Source organism: Marmota marmota, unplaced genomic scaffold (genome assembly GCF_001458135.2).
Source record: "Marmota marmota marmota unplaced genomic scaffold, marMar, whole genome shotgun sequence".
NCBI lineage: Eukaryota > Metazoa > Chordata > Mammalia > Rodentia > Sciuridae > Marmota > Marmota marmota.
Genome location: NW_026000171.1, coordinates 5,184,834 through 5,205,761, shown reverse-complemented (window position 1 = coordinate 5,205,761; position 20,928 = coordinate 5,184,834). Strand labels below are relative to the sequence as shown.

General features: G+C 44.7%; 1 protein-coding gene across 3 annotated transcripts in view; it reads left to right on the top strand.

Annotated features, from left to right (window-relative positions):
- The window catches only part of Tspan9 (tetraspanin 9), a 192,534-nt gene that overhangs the window by 22,682 nt on the left and 148,924 nt on the right, over nt 1-20,928 (top strand). Inside the window, exon 1 of one of the 3 annotated variants that reach the window (XM_048787686.1) lies at nt 9,002-9,025. The exons of the other annotated variants lie outside the window; for them this stretch is intronic. The gene's annotated coding sequence lies outside the window, so the exon portion shown is untranslated. Of the gene's footprint in view, nt 1-9,001; nt 9,026-20,928 lie in introns of those variants that run through there. 3 annotated transcript variants of the gene reach the window in all.

Sequence of the window (20,928 nt, the reverse complement as noted above, 5' to 3'; positions counted from 1 at the left end):
TTTTTTATTGTGGGTTGTTCAAAACATTACAAATTTCTTGACATATCATATTCGACACTTTGATTCAAGTGGGTTAGGAACTCCCACCTTCACCCCATACACAGATTGCAGAATCACATCAGTTACACATCCATTGATTTACAAATTGCCATACTAGTGTTTTTTTTTTTTTTTTTTTTTAAATCATGGGTTTTTGCCTTAAAAAGTCTCTTTGCTCTCAACTTTGTGAGGTGTTGGGTGGGAGCAGAGCTCTCTCACGTGCGTTCTCTCAGAGACCAGCGTTGGCCAGAACATACTTGGGGCATTTAGTTGTCCTCACTTGTTGTTTTTAATAGACCACTGGATGGTTTTCATCAGCCTTTGTGGGCAAGGAATGAAAGCTGATTTAGCTATGTATGTGCATTACAAGGATCCCCATGCCTGGAACTGGGCAGGTTCTATCCAAGGTCCCAGTAATTGCTGGCAGAATGAGGGAACGAACAAATGAATGAATCACAAACAGATTTGGAAACAAAAATGTCAATACAAGTACACTTCAAGGAGGTTCAAACTCTGCCCTTGGATGCAGGCCGGTGGCTTATGTAACTCTGAACCTGTTAAATATGAGACTGTTGGACATCGTTTCTGACTAGTGGTGGGGACACTATTAACCTTATCCTCATCCTGGCTTGTTTTCTCTGGCTATAGTACATATGTGTTATTGCTATTTTTTTTTTGTTGTTGTTGTTGTCGTTGCTGGGGGTCAGGTACCTTACCACTGAGCTATATCCCCAGTCCAATTGCTTGTAATTTGTATAAAGAATGAAATGAATAAAAATAAAGCATCAACACAGGCATAAGTTACTCCTTGTACAGCCTTTCACAGTTCCTCTGTCACCTTACACCCTAGTTTCTTGCTCTGTAAAATGAATGGTTGGATCAGATGCTCCTCAGGCGTCTGCTATTGTCCTTGTTTGTTGGTGTCGTGATAATGTTGGCTTCTGTGGAAAAACCTGCCCCATCTCCACTTTCTTGGGCCTAGGATGACTTTCTTGCATTCTCTGCTCATCAGAATCCTTTCTTTGTTGTTATTAAAATGTATTTTTTTATATTTTTATTTTATTCATTTTTTTAATGTGGGGCCCAGGATTGAACCCAGTGCCTCACCCATGCTAGGCAAGTGCTCTACCACTGAGCTACAGCCCTAGCCCTTCATTAGAATCTCTTACTCCTTTAGAACCCACTCTGAAATCCCACTCCTTCATGAACATGCTGATTGCTCCAATAGATGCTGGCCCCCTTTCTCCAGCTTCATTGGACAACTTTATTTTGCAGCTGGATATAGAGGAAGGAGCATGGACCCTGAGGTCTGATATTGCTGAGTTGGGTTTTTAATTCTGTCATTTACTTCTTGTTTGACTTTGGATAACTTACCAAGGATCTCTTAGCTTCAGTTTCCTTATCTGAAGAAACTGTCTACAAGGAATTTGTAATAAAAGTTATTTTATAGGTCTTTATGAGAATTAAATGAGATATACACTGTCATCTCATAGCATCTGTGGGGATTGTTTCCAGAACCTCTGCAGATACCAAATCCATGGGTGCTCTAGTCCCTTATATAAGGGCCTGTGCACATACTCCTGTATACTTTAATCATCCCTAGATTTCCTAGAGTACCTGATACAATATAAATAATTGCAATATTATATTGTCTAGGGACTAATGACAAGAAAAATGTCTGCATATGCTCAGTACAGACACGATCTTTCTTTTTTTTCTGACTAGTTTTGGTTCATTATTGGTTGAATCCTCAGATGCAAAACCTGTAGATGTGGAAGACCCACACAACACAAGAAGATGATAATAACAATAATCTGTGTTCCTTACCTTTTTACCCACAAAGTAGGCACTTTCATTATATTTGTTCACAGATGAGGGGTTTGAGCAGGAAGTAACTTGTTCAAGGTTGCAAACCAAGGATATTTAGCCTTTACCTTTCTTTAGGTGTTTTGTGTTTGCATTTATTCTATGAATATTTATCGAGAGATGACTCTGTGTCAGGTCATGCTGAGAATACAGCAGTGAGCAAAATGAAGCTTCTACTATTAATATTATATATTAAATTTATATTCCAGTAAAAGAGTCAAGGAAAAAGGAGGTACATGTCCATCAGATGGAGGCAAGTGTGATGGGGCAGGGCAGGGCGTAGGGCATGCAGGAGCATGATGGAAAGAGTATGTGGTGGGAGGGGTGCTTCCCCCAGTAAATTACACCTGATGGAGACCTCTAGAGATGGAGGAAACAGTCCTGGGGGTATCTGGTGCGTTAGCTTTCCGTCACTGTCAATATACCTGAGATAAATCAACTAATAAGGTTGACTTTGGCTCATGATTTCAGAGGTTTCAGTCTGTGGTCTATTGGTTCCCTTGCTTTTGGGCCTGTAGTGAGGCTGCACATCATGGTGGGGAACACTTTGTGGAACAAAAGCTGCTCTACTCATGATGGCTGGAAAAGCAGGGGGGGGGGGAAGAGATAGATAGATAGATAGATCTCAAAGGCATGCCCCCAGTGATCCAGCTTCCTTCCACTGGGTTCCTACTTCCTGGAGGTCATTGTGTCTCCAGTAGTGCCGCAGACTGAGGACCAAGCCTCTAACACGTGGGCCTTTGGAAGACACTCTGGGGAATCACATTCTAGGCCTTGGCAATGGCAAATGCACTTATGTTTGAGTCGCAGGACCCAAGTCTAGCTGGGGTGTGAGACCATTGTGAGAACTTGGGGTTGTATTTTTAAGTTACTGTTTCCTTTTTGAAGTCCGAAGTTTGCATTTTTTTTTTTTTTTTTTTTTTGGTACCAAGTATTGAACTCAGGGCACTTGGCTACTGAGCCACACCCCCAGCCCTATATTATATTTTATTTAGAGTCAGGGTCTCACTGAGTTGTTTAGCGCCTCACTGTTGCTGAGGCTGACTTTGAATTCGTGATCCTCCTGCCTGAGTCTCCTGCCAAGCCTCTGGGATTATAGGCATGTGTCACTGTGCCTGGCCAAAGGTTGCATCTTTTTCTTATTTTGTGTCGTGTATGAACTGGATAAAGAAAGGGATGGACACTTTGTTGGGTAATCAATACATATTTTTCAGTTGATAAATTCGCCCACCTTCTATCTTCCCAGGTCACCTGGCATAGGGTTGTACAAACTTTCAGGTGGCTCTCAGCCCCCTGCTACATTCTCCCGGACCTTAGCCTGGCCAGGGAATGAGTGCCAGCTGCTGTGAAAGCTTTGTGTGAAGGCCTTGGTGGCCTTCTTGTGGCTCTTGGGTGGGCCACTTCTCTCCCTCCTCAGGGCCTTTGAAAATGTGGCTCCCTCCCACTCCTTCTGGTGCCCAGGTCTTGTTTGGTGCACTCAGAGGCTGGAGGATTTTTCCTGCATGGCCACATTTGTCTCCATTGATGTACCCTCACTGTGTGGTCCTCAGGCCCCCATCGTCTTCCTCGCTGGTCATTAACTCCTTGAGGACAGAGACCCTACTGTTCCTCCTCACTCTTCCCCTCTGCTACACTCTAATCTCTAGCGCAGAGGTTGGCAAATTTTGTCTGCAAAGGACCCAATTGTAAATATCTTAGGCTTGGCAGACCATATGGGCTCTGTTGCCGTTCCTCAGCGCTGCCCTTGGAGCACAAAAGTAAGTGGCCATAGAGAATACACAGATGAATAAGCATGGCTGAGTTCCAGTAATATTTATTTATGGACATTGAAATTTGAATTTCATATAATTTCCACATGCCATAAAATATTATTCTGGTTTTTTTTTTTAGTCTTGTAAAATATAAACATCATTCTTGGCTTGCAGGCCATATGAAAATTGGCAGCGGGTTGGATTTGGCGCATGACTGCTGACCCCTGAGGTGAGGCAGTGCATGGCTTATAACATGTTTTTAATAAATATTTGTTGAGTGACACTGGCAAGAAGTAGTGAGCTGCTGCTTCCCCTAATTAACTCCGTAATTTTTGCCCTTTATCAGATTCCCTGTAATCTGTTAAAATTAATGAAGAAGGCCAACTGGTTCACTTTATTGAGGTGTAATTCACTACCATAAAATCAGCCCATTTAAAGCATACAATTCAGTGGTTTTTAGCATATTCTCAGTTTTGTGAGCATCATCACTGTTGACTTGAGAACGCTTTCATCACCACCAAAAGAAATCCTATTAGCAGTCACTCTGTCCTCTCCTCAATTTGTCTTTCCATCCTAGCCCTAGATAACCATCAGTGTACTACTCTCTGTCTCTATAGATATTCCTCTTTTGGACATTTTGTATCTGTGGGGTCCTGCAAGATGTGGTCTTTTGTGACTGATTTTTCACTTATCATAATGTTTTCAGAATTTTCATCTATGTTGTAGAATGTATCATCAGAATTTCTTTCCTTCTTAAGGACAAATAGTGTTCGATTGAATGGATATACCACATTATTGTTTATGCCATTCATTTACTGGTTGACTGATCTTTGAATTGTTGCCATCTTTTGACTTATATTTATAATTTTCATTTTTTTGTGGCACTGGGTATTTTTTAATCTTTTTATTTGTTTTCATTGGTTATACATGACAGTAGAATGCATTTATGCACTTTGATGTAACACACATAGATGGGATAATTTATCATTTTTCTGAGTGTACATGTTGCAGAATCATGTTGGTCATGCAGTCACATATATACATACAGTAATAATGTCTGTTTCATTCTACTATCTTTCCTATCCCCACATCCCCTCCTCTCCCCTTCCATCACTTCCCTCTATCTAATCTAAGGTAACACTATTCTTCCCTAGTGCCCCCCGCCTTATTGTGAATTAGCATCCTCATATTTGAGAAAACATTCAGCCTTTGGTTTTGTGGGATTGGCTTATTTCACTTAGCATGATATTCTCCAACTCCAACCATTTACTGGCAAATTTCATAATTTTACTTTTCTTTAAAGCTGAGTAATATTCCATTGAGTATATATACCACATTTTCTTTATCCATTCATCTATTGAGGGACACCTCAATTGGTTCCATAGTCTAGCTATTGTGAATCGAGCTACTGTAAACATTCATGTGGCTGTGTCACTATAGTAAGCTGATTTTAACAAATATATGCAAAAGTGTTCAACATCTCTAGCAATTAGAGAAATGCAAATCAAAACTACTCTAAGATTTCATCTCACTCCAGTCAGAATGGCAATCATCAAGAATACAGGCAACAATAAATGTTGGTGAGGATGTGGTGAAAAAGGTACACTCATACATTGTTGGTGGGACTGCAAATTAGTGAAACTACTATGGAAAGTAGTATGGAGATTCCTCAGAAAATTGGGAATGGAATGGAATTTGACCCAGCTACTTTTATTTTTTGAGTAACCCTTTTCACTGTCTTTTTGATTGGTCAACCAGTTCTTAAATGGACACATTTCTGATTGAACATGACTATTTAGATAAAAGTTTTGCTATTTTCTTTCCTAAAAATAATGCATATTTATTAGGGTATATTTGGAAAACAAAATTTGTTTTCTGCTATTGATGTCCTCGTTGCATTTGGTTACAGTCAGTTCTTTCTTTCTTCTTCTTCTTAGTATATTGAGATGGGATCTCTGTATGTTTAACCCAGGCTGGTCTCAAACTCCTGGGCTCGTGATCCTCCCCAGTAGCTGGGACTACTGGCACACGCCACTACACCTAGTTGCAAGCCAACATCTTAACAGGTCTCTGAGGACCCAGGCAGTAGCCCCAGTGAGGTACAGTAGATCAGGATGCAGGTCCTGGTGGCTCTAATTTGGGTTCATAAACCAGCTCTGTGGCTTGATATTGGCAATCTGCTTCTCTATTTGTCCAACAGGAATTTTGGGGTACTTACATGTGACAGATGTGTACCTGTTTGGCTGGCTTATGGCTGGCTTATGGCTGTGCAGGGCTGAGCATAATGCCAGCTCCTGGTAAGCGCTTAGTAAGTGGTAATACTGAAGAGCGATAGACAACCCTACTCCCTGCAGTCCCCAGCTCCTCAGGGCTTGAGACAGACTCAGAGGAGTAAGGGTCCTCTAGCTCATCTTCTCTCTTTGTCCCTGGTACTGGGTTCCATTCTGGAGCCAGGCTCCACTGGGACACTGCTGCTGGTGGGAACTGCCCCCTGTTGCCGGGCACCTCTGGTTTTCGGCTCTTCCTTTTGGAGCCATGCTTTCTTTGGCTATGCCTCTCCAGCAGGGCCTGGGAGAGCCAGCCGGCCCCCTGGTGCACATGACAACCCTGCGAGCATTTGACAACAGTTCCCCACCCGCCTCCTCTCCAGTTCCCTCAGCTGTCTCTTAGATAACTTCATTTCTAGACCTGTCGATCCTGTTGCCACCTTTGGACAAGCTCCAGTTTGTTCTTGGTTGTTCCTGGCCTTGACCTAGAGGTGGCTTTGAGGGGTGGGATGACATCCTGATGGTGGTATATGCACACCAAGTGCCAGGATGAGTTGTAAGCCTTTGGGGTGACAAACCTTCACTTTACTAGCAGGATGAAAATTGTGTGAGCAGGAAAGAACTTTGTTCTGAATTATGACAAAAATACCAGCTAAGGCTGTCCAATGTCTCACTCCTCCCATTTCCAAGCTCAGTCAGGGGAGTGGGGGCTGCCCAGCCCGCCTTCCTGATGTGCGTTGCAAACACAGCTCACCCCGCTGGAAGGGCTTTGAGTTTTCCCCACTGTCACTTCCCATCCTGATGGGGCAGAGCTGTTGTTATGTTTTCTTGGGCTCCGTTTCATAAGCTGCTGGAGGGAGATCGTGACAAGCAGCCCATTAATAAAAGCACTTTAACAGAAACAGAACAAGAGGAATCGGTTTGATCATTTGTCTGGTTTTGTGTCCTAGGGCCTCTCTCCTGTTGGTGGGAGAAATCCAAGTGTGTTTAGCAATCCCTCATCTGCTGCCCATGGGGTAAAAACCTTGTAGTTTTATAACCAGGAAGAGTCCAGAAACCCACACCAGGCGCAGCACTTCCCTGCGGCAGGCCACAGCGGAGGAGCACAGTTTAGGGCATTTCCTACCTCCTCGGGCCAGCTTTTGAAAACCCATGCCTAATGTTATTTTAACTGTGTTCTGGGATGATTTACATGACTTTATTCTTCTGTGGTTAGTTACTCATTCAGAAATTCCCCTGTCCATCTGTTCTTCTGGGACTCTGAGTCAGTGGGAACAGAGTATCCCCTTTGATTGGGGCCTGGTGACCTCCTGCTGTCCTCATTGCTGCCTGGAGCCCAAGGCCAGCAGCATTTGTCTGCCTCCCTAACCCCAGCACCTGCTGGCCAGATGCCTGCAGTTGGAGGAAGCACCTTGGGAGGCAGTTGCCTCAGGTTCCAGAGCCTATAGGCCTGAGAGTTTGTCTGCAGGCTGTGGTCTCATGACTTGGGAAGACAGGAGGGTGGCCCGGAGGTGGAGGAGGCTTGTATGGCGTGAGGCAGCATAGGACAGTGGTCAATACCACACACCTGGTCGAGATCCTGACTCTGCCATTCCCCAGTCATGCGACCTTGGGCAAATTAGATAAGACCCTTTTTTTTTTTTTTTTTTTTGGTACCAGGGATTGAACTCAGGGGCACTCAACCACTGAGCCACATCCCCAGCCCTATTTTGTATTTTATTTAGAGACAGGGTCTCACTGAGTTGCTTAGCACCTCACTTTTGCTGAGTCTGGCTTTGAACTCGAGTTCTTCCTGCCTCTACCTCCCTAGCCACTGGGATTATAGGCATGTGCCACTGCACCTGGACCCTTTTCTTATCTATAAAGTGGGGATAGTAAAGAACTTATTTCACAGGGTATTCATATATTATTGGGTGAGTTTGTGAAGCATCTGGACCTGGCCTGGCATAGGGAAAACACTATGTAGCTGTCAGTTGGTGGTAATGAGGAGGAGGAGGAGGAGGAGGAGGAGGAGGAGGAGGAGGATCATCTGGCTTTCCTATTGGACTACCTTCCTCTGCCTTTTTTTTTTTTAGGGAACTTATTAACAAACACGGGAAAGCTTCTGTGTGGGCTCTGCCCTGCTGCATCTGCAGCCCTTAGATTCCTTAGCCCTCTTAGATCACCTCGGCCAGCGAATCGCCACCCAGGCACTGTGTGAGAACCAGCCTTAGGCTGATTACCGGCTGGCAGCGGATGGCCTTATTTCCCTGCTTCAGTTTCCTCATCTGTAACCCATAGAAAACATTTACCACCCGCTTCCCTCCTCCTTTCCTCCTGACTCCTCCAAAAACTTGAATAGGGTCAGGTGACATCTACTAATAAGCATGGCAGGCAGGTTACAAAGCCAGGCAGAACTTGGATGGGCAGCATGGGGGAGTTGTGAGCTGAGGGCCTGGGGAACTGGTCATCCTGTCGGTGAGAACCCTGGGTCAGATGAAAGTGGAGCTCAGCACTGCCCTGGGGTTACCTGGAGCTAAGGCAGCCATTTTGGTTGTACTCCCCACTGTGAAGGGGGACTGGGATGTTTGGTTAGAAAATCAGTCCATCAATGAATATTCCCCAAGCTGAATAAGGTGCTATGCGTAGTCCTTAGGATGCTTATACAGTGGCAAAGGGCCGTTGAAGTATCAGCCAGAAAGTCTCGCTGATGCGAATAACCAGCAGTTAATGCTTTACCTTGTATGTGTCAGGTGCCGGGGCACCTCTTTCATAAACGAGGGGCAAGGCTCAGAGTTCATTAACTCCGCCAGCTAGGAGTTAGGGTATGCAGATCTGCGCGGTTCCTAGTCTGTGTTCTTTGCCCGAGGGGAGGGGACCTGATCTGGAGGCCTGGAAGGCTGCGGGAGCTCCCCGTCACTCTCTGCCTTCCTAGTGTTTTGCTGTGAAATCCTCTCACTTGACCACGCGGTGTGTGTGTGTGTGTGTGTGTGTGTGTGTGTTCCCATCAGCCTGCTGACTCCCTGTGGGAGTGCACGCCTGCCCCTCCTCTTTGTAGCCTTTCTCTCCCTTCTTTCAGCTACCTCCTGCAGTGAGAGCCCGGAGAGAAACCTGTGCCAAAAGGTGTGGTGACCTTGGGCTTTTGTTAGTGTGGATTTTCTGGGAGCTTCTGGGGGGGTTGGGGGGAGGTGTGTGACACATTCTTTGCTGTGGTATTGGAAGTGTTCATAGTTGAAAGGATGAAACGGGGAAGTGCTGCCTTGGAGAGGGCGCAGGCTGGCAGCCAGCGGCCAGGGAGTCTGGTGTCTGTCTGCATTAACTGGCTGTGTGACCTTGGGCATGTCTACTCCTTTATGGGCCCTGCTCCTCACTGTAACGCAAGGGGTTTGTACCAGATGGTCCCTAAGGTCCTTTTGGCTGTAAAAGTCCTATGACTTGAATTGCTTTCCTTGGGAAGTGTGATGCCTGGGTTCATTTGTTCTTCCTTTCCCTGGCTGCCTCTTTCCAGCTAAGGTTTGCTTTCCAGCTGGTGTTAATTGGTAAGCTTTAATGTATGCTTTGGAACCAACAGGAGGAATTCTGAGGCCATAACTCCAGATCCTGTCAGTCAAGGTTTGCAAAGTCTAGTACCTACTGGAGCCAGGTGGGACGTCTCTGAGTAAGAACAAGTTCAAACAGGAATCCTGGGGCCAGGAGCCAGGCCGAGCCAGGGCACAACCTTGAGGTACTCAGGTTCACCTCAGGAAATGTAGCTCAGTGCTTTAGAACCTGGCTGGCTAACCCACAGGACCTGTCCCAGGGAGGGCTGATGACACCTGCCCTGAGGCAGAAACCCGCAGGCCAGCAGGGCCGCATCGCTCAAGCCTGGGTTCCTTGGCCTGCCCAGGACACAGCCTTTCTTCCCAACCTACTCTCACCTCCCCCAGCTACCCAGCCCACACTCTGGCTCCAGACACAAATCATGTCCCTTCTGGCCTTCTCTGTCTCCTCTTTATCTTTTATACCTGTTGATGTCACTGCCCACTCTCATGCCCAGCCTGCCCTTTACCACTCCACCCAGACTGAGATAGAACACACTCAGTATAAATCAGAATGTGGGGGTGAGACGGGAGCCACTCAGTCAGATCATATGAACTGAGCCCCCATCACCTCGTGGATGCTGCAGGAGGGGCAAAAATGTGTGGGGGAAACTGGAGTTGGCCATGACAGTTGGAAGACCAGCCCTTGTGAGGAACACCTGCCCAGTGACAGGTGATATTTCCAGTCTGTACTGGGAGAGGTGGGAGTCAGCGGACCTGGGTCCTGCCGAGCTCTTGCCAATGGCTTTTTTGCAAATCATGGTTCAGGACCCCTGAGTGAAGTTTCCTTTTTGGAGAATGGAAGGTTAGGGTGGGTCTTCCTGAAGTCCCTTTCATCTCTCCCAAGTTAATAGTTGCCATTTATCAAGTGCCTTCTGTGTGTCAGGCCGTGTGAAGTGCTGGACAAGCCTAATGCTACCTGATTCTCCCAACATGAGGCTCTGTTATTTGCTCTCATTGTATAGGTGAGCAGCCTAAGGTTTAGAACTTAGGTCGCCGTCTCTTAGCCCTTAGGTCTGATCTTGGGTCTTAGGTCCTATCCAGGTCACTGATACATTCTGTTCTGGCCCAACTAATGCTGCTGTGTTTTAGAGCCCACATTTAAATGCTGGAAAGATTCTTTTTACAAAAATAGGGATTTGGGCTGTGGAAAGTTGGAAGCAAACTGAACTACACAGTACAGTACACTGTACTGCCCCACAGCAACAGTTGGCTGGATATGAGTCCCAGCCTCCACCATTGTGTGGGGCCTGTGGACTTTCCTGGTCCTTCAGTCTTTATACCTTGTGGGGAATGTGTGCTTGTACCCAGGTGGCCTCACAAGCTTATATTTTCCACCTGGCTCCTGTAGGTACTAGACTTTGCAAACCTTGATTGACAGATGTGATGGCACTTACACTCTATCAGTGACACAGCTACTGAGGGTTACAGGCAGGACTAGGCTTGGTTCTGCCTGACGTGAACCCATGAACCACCCTGCTGCTTTTGTGAGTTGGTCCTAAATCTCAGCAAGAATTTTTGGGTGCTCCATCTGAGCATCGAGAGCCAGGTCAAATTTATATACATTTATACATCCAGAGAGCTGTGCACCTCAGTTCTGTCCAATATACTGTGGCAGTGAGGAGGTCAGAAGCTTGCTCTTGTTTTCAGTCCAGAGAAAAGATTATCTCCTTGCTATGGGGTCCGTCCTTTCCAAATGAATTTAATGTAATTGTTTTCTTGTCTACCGCCTATTTTCTTTTATCTTGGTTTCTATTTACTGGAATCCAGGAGACCCACCTCCCTTCTAGGAAAGTCACCAAAATGCCACGCAAAGAGCTTGTGTCTCTCCAGGCAAATGGAAATGGGCAATAGGGTTTGTCTTCAAATTGTGGATGCATCAGGGGTGGGCAGGGGTCCCTGGAGGACAGGCAGACAGGATGCTGGGCCTCCCAAACAGGGAGGGGATCTGGTGGAGGCCAAAGTTTCCTGCACTTGCTGTTGGTCTGTCCAGCTGCTTCCTGCTGATAGAGAGGGTGGACAATGCCGCAGTGACTCAACTCCAGGATCATCTGTGAACAATAGCAGATTTGGCCGGGGTCAGCCAGGGAGTGCTGACAGTACCAGTCACCTGTTTGCTCCTTGTGGGGAGGAGCCCATGGCACCTTGAACTACCTTCCTGCATGTTCTCCGTGTTCTGGTTGGGCTGCTTTCTGGCTGTTTCTGTTTGGTTTCCCTGTAGCTTGTTCTCACTCCTCCTTTGTGCACAGCTGACCCAGAGCTTCCGTGACTCCACGCTGACCAGCTGCCTGCCTACTGTCCCAGAACCAGCCAGCCCTCCCTTGCCCTAGGTCTGAGGTTCAGGGGGTTTGGCATGGTACTTGAAGGTTCTGAGTCTCTCCACAGGCATCCAGGGCTGGATGAGTGTCAGATGAGAGAGACAGCTGTGAGTCTTTAATCTCCTCCAGTGGTAGAGGATTAAACAATTTTTTGGTGGGTTTGTTGTTATGTATTATGATTTTTTTTTTTCTTCATAAGAAGCTATCATTTATTGTGTATTTTCTAGGTTCCTGACATGGTTACTAAGTACATGCATTATCTAACTTAAGCCTTCCAGTAACTCTTAGAAGGAGGTATTGTTACCCCTATTTTATGGATGAGAAAGCTGAAGCATAAGAGGGTAAGGAGCCACACCTATAGTCCCAGAAACCGGGAAGACTGAGGCAGGAGGATCTCAAGTTCAAGGCCAGCGTGGGCAACTTAGTGATACTCTGTCTCAAAAATATGAAAACGGGCAGGAGTTATAGCTCAGTGGTAAAGGGTCCCTGGTTTAAACCCCAGGATTGCAAAAAAGAAAAAAAAAGGGGGGTGGTGGTGGGGAGGTGGTGAGGAGCTTTCCCAAGGTCTCAGATCCTTCTTACTTCAAAGTCTTGTGACATATGACTTCCTAGGGAAGGACACAGGAGAAGGGGGAGTGTGGAAGAATTTAAAACAGTTTGAGGCTGAGTGCAGTGGTAAGCACTTGTGTTCCCAGCTACTTGGGAGGCTGAGATGGGGGAATCTTAAATTCAAGGCAAGTCTGAGCAACTTAGTGAGACCCTGTCTCAAATAAAAACTGTAAAGGACTGGGAATGTCATTCAGTGGCAGAGCACCCCTAGGTTCAGCCACTAGCACTGCACAAAAAAAAGGGTAGAAGATGTTAGAAGAGAATGTAGAGGTGAGCAAGCTTCAGCCCCTGTGCCCCCTGATTTACAGCAAGATGGAGGAAACAGTGGGGTGTTAATGAACTTGACACAAGCTGTGGTACGCTTGGTGTTAACCGTGGAGTTGCCTGATAACTTGGAAGAATATTTTCAGCTGGTAGATCAGCAACCAGCAGAAGACACTTCAGAACAGAAGTGGGGGAATTCTTAGCTCACAGGACTGATTCAGCTGTCAGCATGATTTCAACTGGTCTATGTAGAAAATGCTGAGATGTAGTGCCATTTATGTCTGGAGTTGCAAAAATGCAACATTCCTTAGAAATATTTTTAGTACAATTTTTTGGCAGTTTGTATCCAGAGTCCTAGAAATATTCATTCATAATCCTGTTCCTTGGAATTTATACCAAAGAAGTTTTTATATGTCTTCATTGCAGCATTATTTATAATAGTTAAAAATTGTAAGCATACCAAATGTCCAACAGTAGAAAACTAGGTACATAAATTTGGATACATTAAGTTATAGTTAGATAGACGTAAGAAGTTCTAGTATGCTATTGCATGTCAGGTGACTGTAGATAATGGTAATGTATTTGTATTATATATTTCAAAAAGCCATAAGAAAGAATTTTGAATGTTTTCATTGTAAAGAAATTATAAATGTTTGAGGAGATAGATATGTCTGCCCTGATTTAAACATTACACAATGCATACATGTATCGAAACATCACATGGTACCCCATAAATATGTACAATTTTTGTTTTTATGTATCAGTTAAAAATAAATTTAAATAGTTTTTGAATACATTCATTTGATGGTCTGTTGAGCAGCCTTTTTAAAAAAATCACATTCAAAATGTATTTATAATGACTCACAAGAATATTTCTGAAAAATGTTAAGCAAATCCTATAAGATGTAAGCTGTATATACCATAATTCCTAGTTTTTTTTTTTTTTTTTTTTTTTTAGAAAGTGAGGAAGAAAGAGGAACTGCACCAGAAATGCTAATGGCGTTAGTGGTTATTAGTGATTTTTCTTTTATATAATTCCTAAAATTTCTTGAGTGAGTAATAACAGAGAAATCGGGAGTGCCCTGGGAGTCTCAGAGGCCCGAGGGTGTTCAGTGCGTGGCGGGCACATCACCCGGCCTTGTGAAGTGAAGGCCTGAAGCTTTCTTCCTAGAGGTGACAGATGTGTTCAGGGAGGCCTCTCAGTTCCTTTCCTTCTCCAACACATTCTTCCCCTCCAGCTTTCTCCCTTAATTGGATGTAAATTTACAACTAAAGGACGATTTTTAAAAAATATGTATTGTTTTTATTGGCTGTGTTTCCCGAACCCTGTGACAGGAGACATTTTATATTTCTCACTCTAACAGAAAGCCCTAATTTAAGCTCCTTTCCACTCATGTGATCCCAATTGATTTCCCCCTCTCTATAGTTCATATGGTCTTTGTCAGATGGAAACATTTTCTGCTCCTGCCTTAAATGGCTCGGTGTAAAGTGACACTGTGTGCCGTGGCCTGTTGGGTAGTACCAAGCTGGCCTGGCTTCCCAGGGAGGATGGGCAAGTGGGACACTGGCTGTTTCACAGCCTTGTGGGGACAGTGAGCTTGAAGCCGACCCTCAAGTGAGCCTGGAGAACACCTGGGATCCTAGCTGCACAACAACAGCCTGTGTTTTGTGGATTATTGATCAGAACTTGGCATAGCATCTGGTGCTTAGGGCCCAATTCGTGTTATTTGGATAAATACTGACTGGCCTTTATGACAGTATTCACTCCAAACAACAGACATTTCCTTGGAGTGTTGTATTAAAAAAATAAATAAATAACTAAAAGGAACAAATAAAAAAAAAAAGAAAATAGGTTTTGGCTGGGGTTGTTGTTCAGTGGTAGAGCACTTGCCTATCATATATAAGGCACTGGGTTTTACATATGTAGACATACGAGTATGTGTGTATATATGTATGGGGGCATATACATAATAATTATTTTTTGCGGTGCTGGGGATTTAACCTAGGGCCTTGCACATGTTAGGCAAGTGCTCTGCTGCTGAGCCACATCCAGGTGCACAAAGAAAATGGTAGCTGCCAGGTGGGCTTCCCTGTGGTTCCAGTCACTGGGGAGGCTGAGGAAGGAGGATTGCTTGAACTCAGGAGTTCAGGGCCAGCCTGGAAAATATAGCAAGACCCTGTCTCACAAAATAAAAATAAAAGAGTAGATAGATATGTTTAAATCAGGGCAACATATCTATAGTGCTTAAGAAAATAGATTTTGGCAGACATGAAGACCAATGGTACAAAATAGAAAACACAGAGTCAAACCCACATAAATATAGTTATCTCATACTAGTTAAAGGTACCATAAACATACATTATAGAAAAGATAGTTGCTTTAATAAATGGTGCTTGGAAAACTGGAAATTCATATGTAATAAAATGAAATTAGACTCCTAACTCTTACCCTGCACAATACTTAAAGTGAATCAAAGACCTAGGCATTATACCAGAGACCCTGCTAGAAGAAAAAGTAGGCCCAAATCTCTATCGTGTTGGTTTAGGAACCGAATTCCTCAACAAGACTCCTGAAGTGCAAGAATTAAAATTAGGAATCAATTAATAGGATGGTATCAAACTAAAAAGCTTCTTCACAGCAAAGGAAACAATCAAGAACATGAAGAGAGAGCCTACAGAATGGGAGAAAAGCTTTGCCACCTGAACCTCAGATAGAGCATTAATCTCCAGGATATAAAAAGAACTCAAAAAACTTAACACCAAAACAAACAAACAAACAAACAAACAAATAAACAAAAAACAAATAACGCAATCAATAATAGGTAAAGGAACTAAACAGATACCTAATAGAAGAAGAAATATTATGGGCCAACATATATATGAAAAAATGTTAACATCCTAGCAATTAGAGCAATGCAAATTAAAACTACACTAAGATTCCATCTCATTCCAGTCAGAATGGTAATTATCAAGAGTACAAGTAACAATAAATGTTGGTGAGGATGTGGGGAAAAAGGCACATTCATATATTGCTGGTGGGACTGCAGATTGGTGCAGCCACTCTGGAAAGCAATATGGAGATTCAGAAAACTTGGACTGGAACCACCATTTGACCCAGTTATCCCACTCCTTGGCATATACCCAAAGGACTTAAAATCAGCATACTATAATGACATGGCCACATCAATGTTCATAGCAGCTCAATTCACAATAACTAAGTTGTGGAACCAACCTAGGTGCCCTTCAATAGATGAATGGATAATTCATCAATGCAATATTACTCAGCCATAAATAAGAATGAAATTATGGCACTTGCCAATAAATGGATGGAACTAGACATTATCATGCTATGTGAAATAAGCCAGTCCCAAAAAACTAAAGGCTGAATGTTCTCTCTGATATGCAGATGCTGACACATAATAGGTGGGGAGGAGTGGAGGTTCACCAGATTGGAGTGGGGGATGGGGGTAAGGAAGGGGGATGGGAATGGGAAAGACGGTAGAGTGAATCAGACATAACTTTCCTATGTTCATGTATGAATACACAACCAATGAAACTCCCCATCATATTCAACCACAAGAATGGGAAGTTGTACTTCATGTATGCATGATATGTCAAAATACATTCTACTATAATGTATAACTAAAAGGAACAAATAAAAAAAAAGAAAATAGGTTTTGGGCTGGGGTTGTGGCTCAGTGGTAGAGCGCTTGCCTATCATGTATGAGGCACTGGGTTCAACACTCAGCACCCCATAAAAATAAATAAATAAATAAAGGTATTATGTCCCTCTACAACTAAAAAGATATTAAAAAAACAATAAAGCAATTAGGTTTTGGATCAGAGAGTTTCAGATCCTGGGTGATGAGGATGGTGACTTGTGAGCCTACCTCCTAACTTCCTGGAGCCTCTTATAAAATGGATATAAAATGGATAGGGTGCCAAAATGAAACCTATAGTGTGTTGTAGGGATCAAATGAGCTAGTTCTTTAGCTGTGCGTACATACTAAGGGACCAGTAGCTATCCTACTGATATAAAAATATTTATAAGATTGTTGGAGGAGGGGTCACTCCAGTTCCCTCTGAGCCAGGAATATGGTTCTGTGGTCATTATTTCAGGTGCCCTGAACACCCTCTCTCCTCTAGTTCAGCCAGTTGGATTCCTCAGCCTTCCTTCTGGTTCTCACCTGGTTTCTGTTGAAACTCAGTAGGAAATAAACTTTCAAAGTCCACAGAGCCTGTTTCCCAGGTATCTTGATGGAGGCCATAGCACAAGACTGAGTACCCACGTTCTCTCAGGAAATACCTTCCTGGCTTTATGATCAGCCAGACGCCACCCACTCCAAGGTTGTCCGGGTTACCACTCTGCGCTCTGTCCATCATTGGATGAGGCAAAGACAAAAAATGTTTGAGTCCAGCAGATCTTCACCATCACTACCAGCATATAATTTTTCTTTTAAAATTGTTTTTTTTTTAAAGAGAGAGAGAGAGAGAGAGAGAGAGAGAGAGAGAATTTTAATATTTATTCTTTAGTTATCCGCGGACACAACATCTTTGTTTGTATGTGGTGCTGAGGATCGAACCCGGGCCGCACGCATGCCAGGCGAGCGCGCTACCACTTGAGCCACATCCCCAGCCCTTAAAATTGTTTTTTATTGTTGTGGAATACACATAACACAAAATGTACCATGTTAAGTGCGCTGGCCTGTGGAATTAAATGCGTTCACATCATTGTTCAGCTGTCTCTGCCATTCATCTCCAGAGCAGTTCATCTTCCTAAACCGATACTGAGTAGCATTCACAATCACTTTCATCTCCCACTTCCTTCAACTCCTTGTAACCATTTTTCCTTCTGTCTCTGTGTTTGACTGTTCTAGGTACCTCATGGAAGTGGAATCATACATTGTATCTGGCTTATTTCACTCAGCATAGTATCTTCAAGGATCACTGATGTTGTAGCAAGTGTCAGAATTTTATTTTTATTGCTAAATAATAATCCATTGTGTGTGTATACCGGTTTGTTCACCCGTCTGTCCCTCTGTCTGTCCATCCATCCATCCTTGGTCATTGGATGTGTCTACCTTTTGGCTGTTGTGCATCCTCGTATTTTAGAATTAAAGTCCCACTCTTCTCCTTCCCAGCAGCTCTACAGTGCCTGTGGGTGTCACACTCACCTGACTGTGATAAAAATGATGGATGCCCATCACAACACCTGTGAGCTCACAGGTAGATTCCTGTGCACCGGGGCCATTTGTCCATTTCCCTTATCAGGTTGAAAATGTTCTGAGGCTAACAATTATGTTTAATGATTCTTTTTTAAAATATTTATTTTTTAGTCGTAGTTGGACATAATACCTTTATTTTATTTATTCATTTTTTTATGTGGTGACGAGGATGGAACCCAGGGCCTTGCAGGTGCTAGGCTAGTGCTCTACTGCTGAGCCACAGCCCCAGCCCTGTTTAATGATTCTTTCCCAGATCCTGAGGGTCTGTTTTAGGAAGTGGTCAAGGATCTTGGTTAAAAGTGAGGGATTCTGAGGTCAGACCATGTGGCTCTGCTTCCTGATTCCATTGCATGGTCACTTAATTCTTTGACAATTTGTCCACTTTTTTTTTTTTTTTTTTTGGTACCGGGGATTGAACTCAAAAGCACTCAACCACTGAGCCACATCCCCAGCCCTATTTTGTATTTTATTTAGAGACAGGGTCTCACTGAGTTGCTTAGCACCTCACTTTTGCTGAGGCTGGCCTTGAACTCTCAATCCTCCTGCCTCAGCCTCCTGAGCTGCTGGGATTACAGGTGTGCGCCACGGCTCCCTGCATTTGTCCTTTTTTTGAAACGGTGGTGATGGGGGTTAACCCCCTGGTGGGGCTGTTATGAAAAGCAAATGCGATGATCTATGTACAGGTTTACCATAGTGTCTGATACATTACGGCCCTCAAATACCAGCTCAAGAGAAGAGTAAGACCTCTGCATCCTTTTGGAGTCTGCCTCTTGCATCCTCATCGTTCCCTAGGAAGTGGCTGGAGAATAACATCGGAGGGTCTCTTGCATGAACTGGAGTTCCAAGGCTCAGAGGGGGCGATGGTGGAACCCGGCAGAGCGGAGTCCTTCCCCCTGCCCACCAGTGTCCTCCTTCCTCCCTTGGGCAGAATGTGGGCCCTGAGCCTGACTCCGGCCGCTCTTTGGATGGCTTCTCTGTGGCCTCTGCCTTGCATGGACCACTGATCAGCGGCAGGCACTTGATATCTGGGGGGGTGTTTGTAGGTAGCATGACTCCCCTGTGGTTCCTTCAGGGGAGTGCTATGGGGATGCCAGAAGGTCACTTCCTTGCTGCTTCTGGAACATCCCCAGGCTGCTCCAGAGTGCCACCAGCCATGTGCCCAGTGACTGGCCGTACCCCACCAGCATGGGAAACCCGAGCCCCTCTTGCCCACACAGCAGCACACCCACAGGCCCTGACAGTGTTGGGCAGCAGCATGAGCGGACCGTGGTTTCTCCCTAAAACTGGTGGAGCTGGTGAAAACAGAAGCTCCCCTATTTATTTTTCCCTGTTTAACAGAAAGTTCCCAAATATTTACCAGAGACTCTCACATTTTCTTCTTAGCATCAGCTTCTAGCTTCAGCTTCCTGGCCACAGCTAGGCAGGGGAAGGATTCTGTTGCTTGGGGCCGATTATCTGCTCTGGAGAGACCTCCAGTGACTGAAAGCAGAGGGCAGGAGCCCGGCAGAGGGAGCCAGGCGCTTCACCCTGAAAGTCAGGTGACTGAATCAGGTGACGGCGTTTCTGGAGACTGGTACTCAGGAGTGGCCTGGTGGCAGAGTGGACACTTCCTAGCTGTGTGACCTTGAACAGACCTTTTAACCTCTTGCAGCTTCAGCATCCTGATTGGGAAGATGGGGTTAATAATAGCCTGCCCCCCAGAGATGTGAGGACTCAGTGAGATAATCTATGTAAAATGCTTAGCATAGCGTCTGGCACACTGAGAACGCTCTAAAAATGGACGCTCCTTCTATTTTTATTGGCAAACTTTATTTCTGCGGTTCCCAGCCTTCGATTCCTTTACACCTTTTCTTTTTTTTTTTTTTTTTTCCTGGTTACCTTGATGCCTTTAGGATCCCAGTGCCCTTGAATCACTTCCTGTTCTCCTCTATGAAGCCCAGACTTGGGGAAGGGTCTCAGAGTACAGGCACATCACAGTTCAGGGGTCACACCTTCAAGGTCATCTGGGCCAATCCCTGTCTGAGACTTGTTCTTTCTGAGTAGCTCTCTGCTGGACCTCACCCCCATGCCTGTCTACCTGCTAAGGCAGTCGGCTCCACTTTGGGGTGGGGGAGGAACTGAATATTTCTGGGGCCCCTTTATGTGCCACGAGCTGCTAGGCACACCCATTATCTCATCTTTTGCCTCAGTAGGCCTTCAAGGTTGATGGTGTTATTCCAGTTTTCAGAGAGGAGGACACTGAGGCACTGCAAGACCCAGTAGATAGCCAAGGGTCACCTGCCAGCCTGGGAGACTGGACCTGGTTAAGCTCAGTCTTTCCGACCCCCCACCCCAGTGTCTGCTTTGATGATAGCCATAGCTGGAGGCTACAGCTCGGTGCACAGATTTGAATCTCAGCCCCTCCACTGACCAGATACTGTGGGCTACTTATCTCCCTGCTCTAAGCCTCAGGTTTTCCACCTGAAAATGAAAGTGCTAGTTGCACCCGCACTCGAGTTTGTTGTGATGTTCAGAGAAAATGCTGGATGCTCTAAACCCTCAGGGGCAGTGCCTGCACATGGCCACGTGTGACCATGCTCTTGAGTTTGCCTTCTGGGAGGCTCTAGAACAAGCTCCAGAACAAGCCCTGGCCTCTGACTCAGTGGATGGCCTGACCAGGTGTCATGCCTCTCCTGAAGTCCTCTTCATTTTTAAAGACTTTTTATTGTGATAACAATACATATACATAAAATGTATCATTGTAACCCTTTTAAATGTACAATCTAGAGGCATTAAATAATTCACTGTGTTGTAAAACCATCACCACTACTTAGCTCTACAATATTCCCAAATAGAAACTGTGCCCCTTAGCTATCTATCATCCCATAGCCCCCTACCGCAACCACTGACATCCACTAATTTTGCTGTCAGTATGTGAATTTGCCTTTTCTGGATGCTTCATACATACAGTCATATAATATGTGACCTTTTGTGTTTGGCTTATTTCATTTAGGATATAGCTTCTATTCATCCATGTTGTAGCATGGAACAGT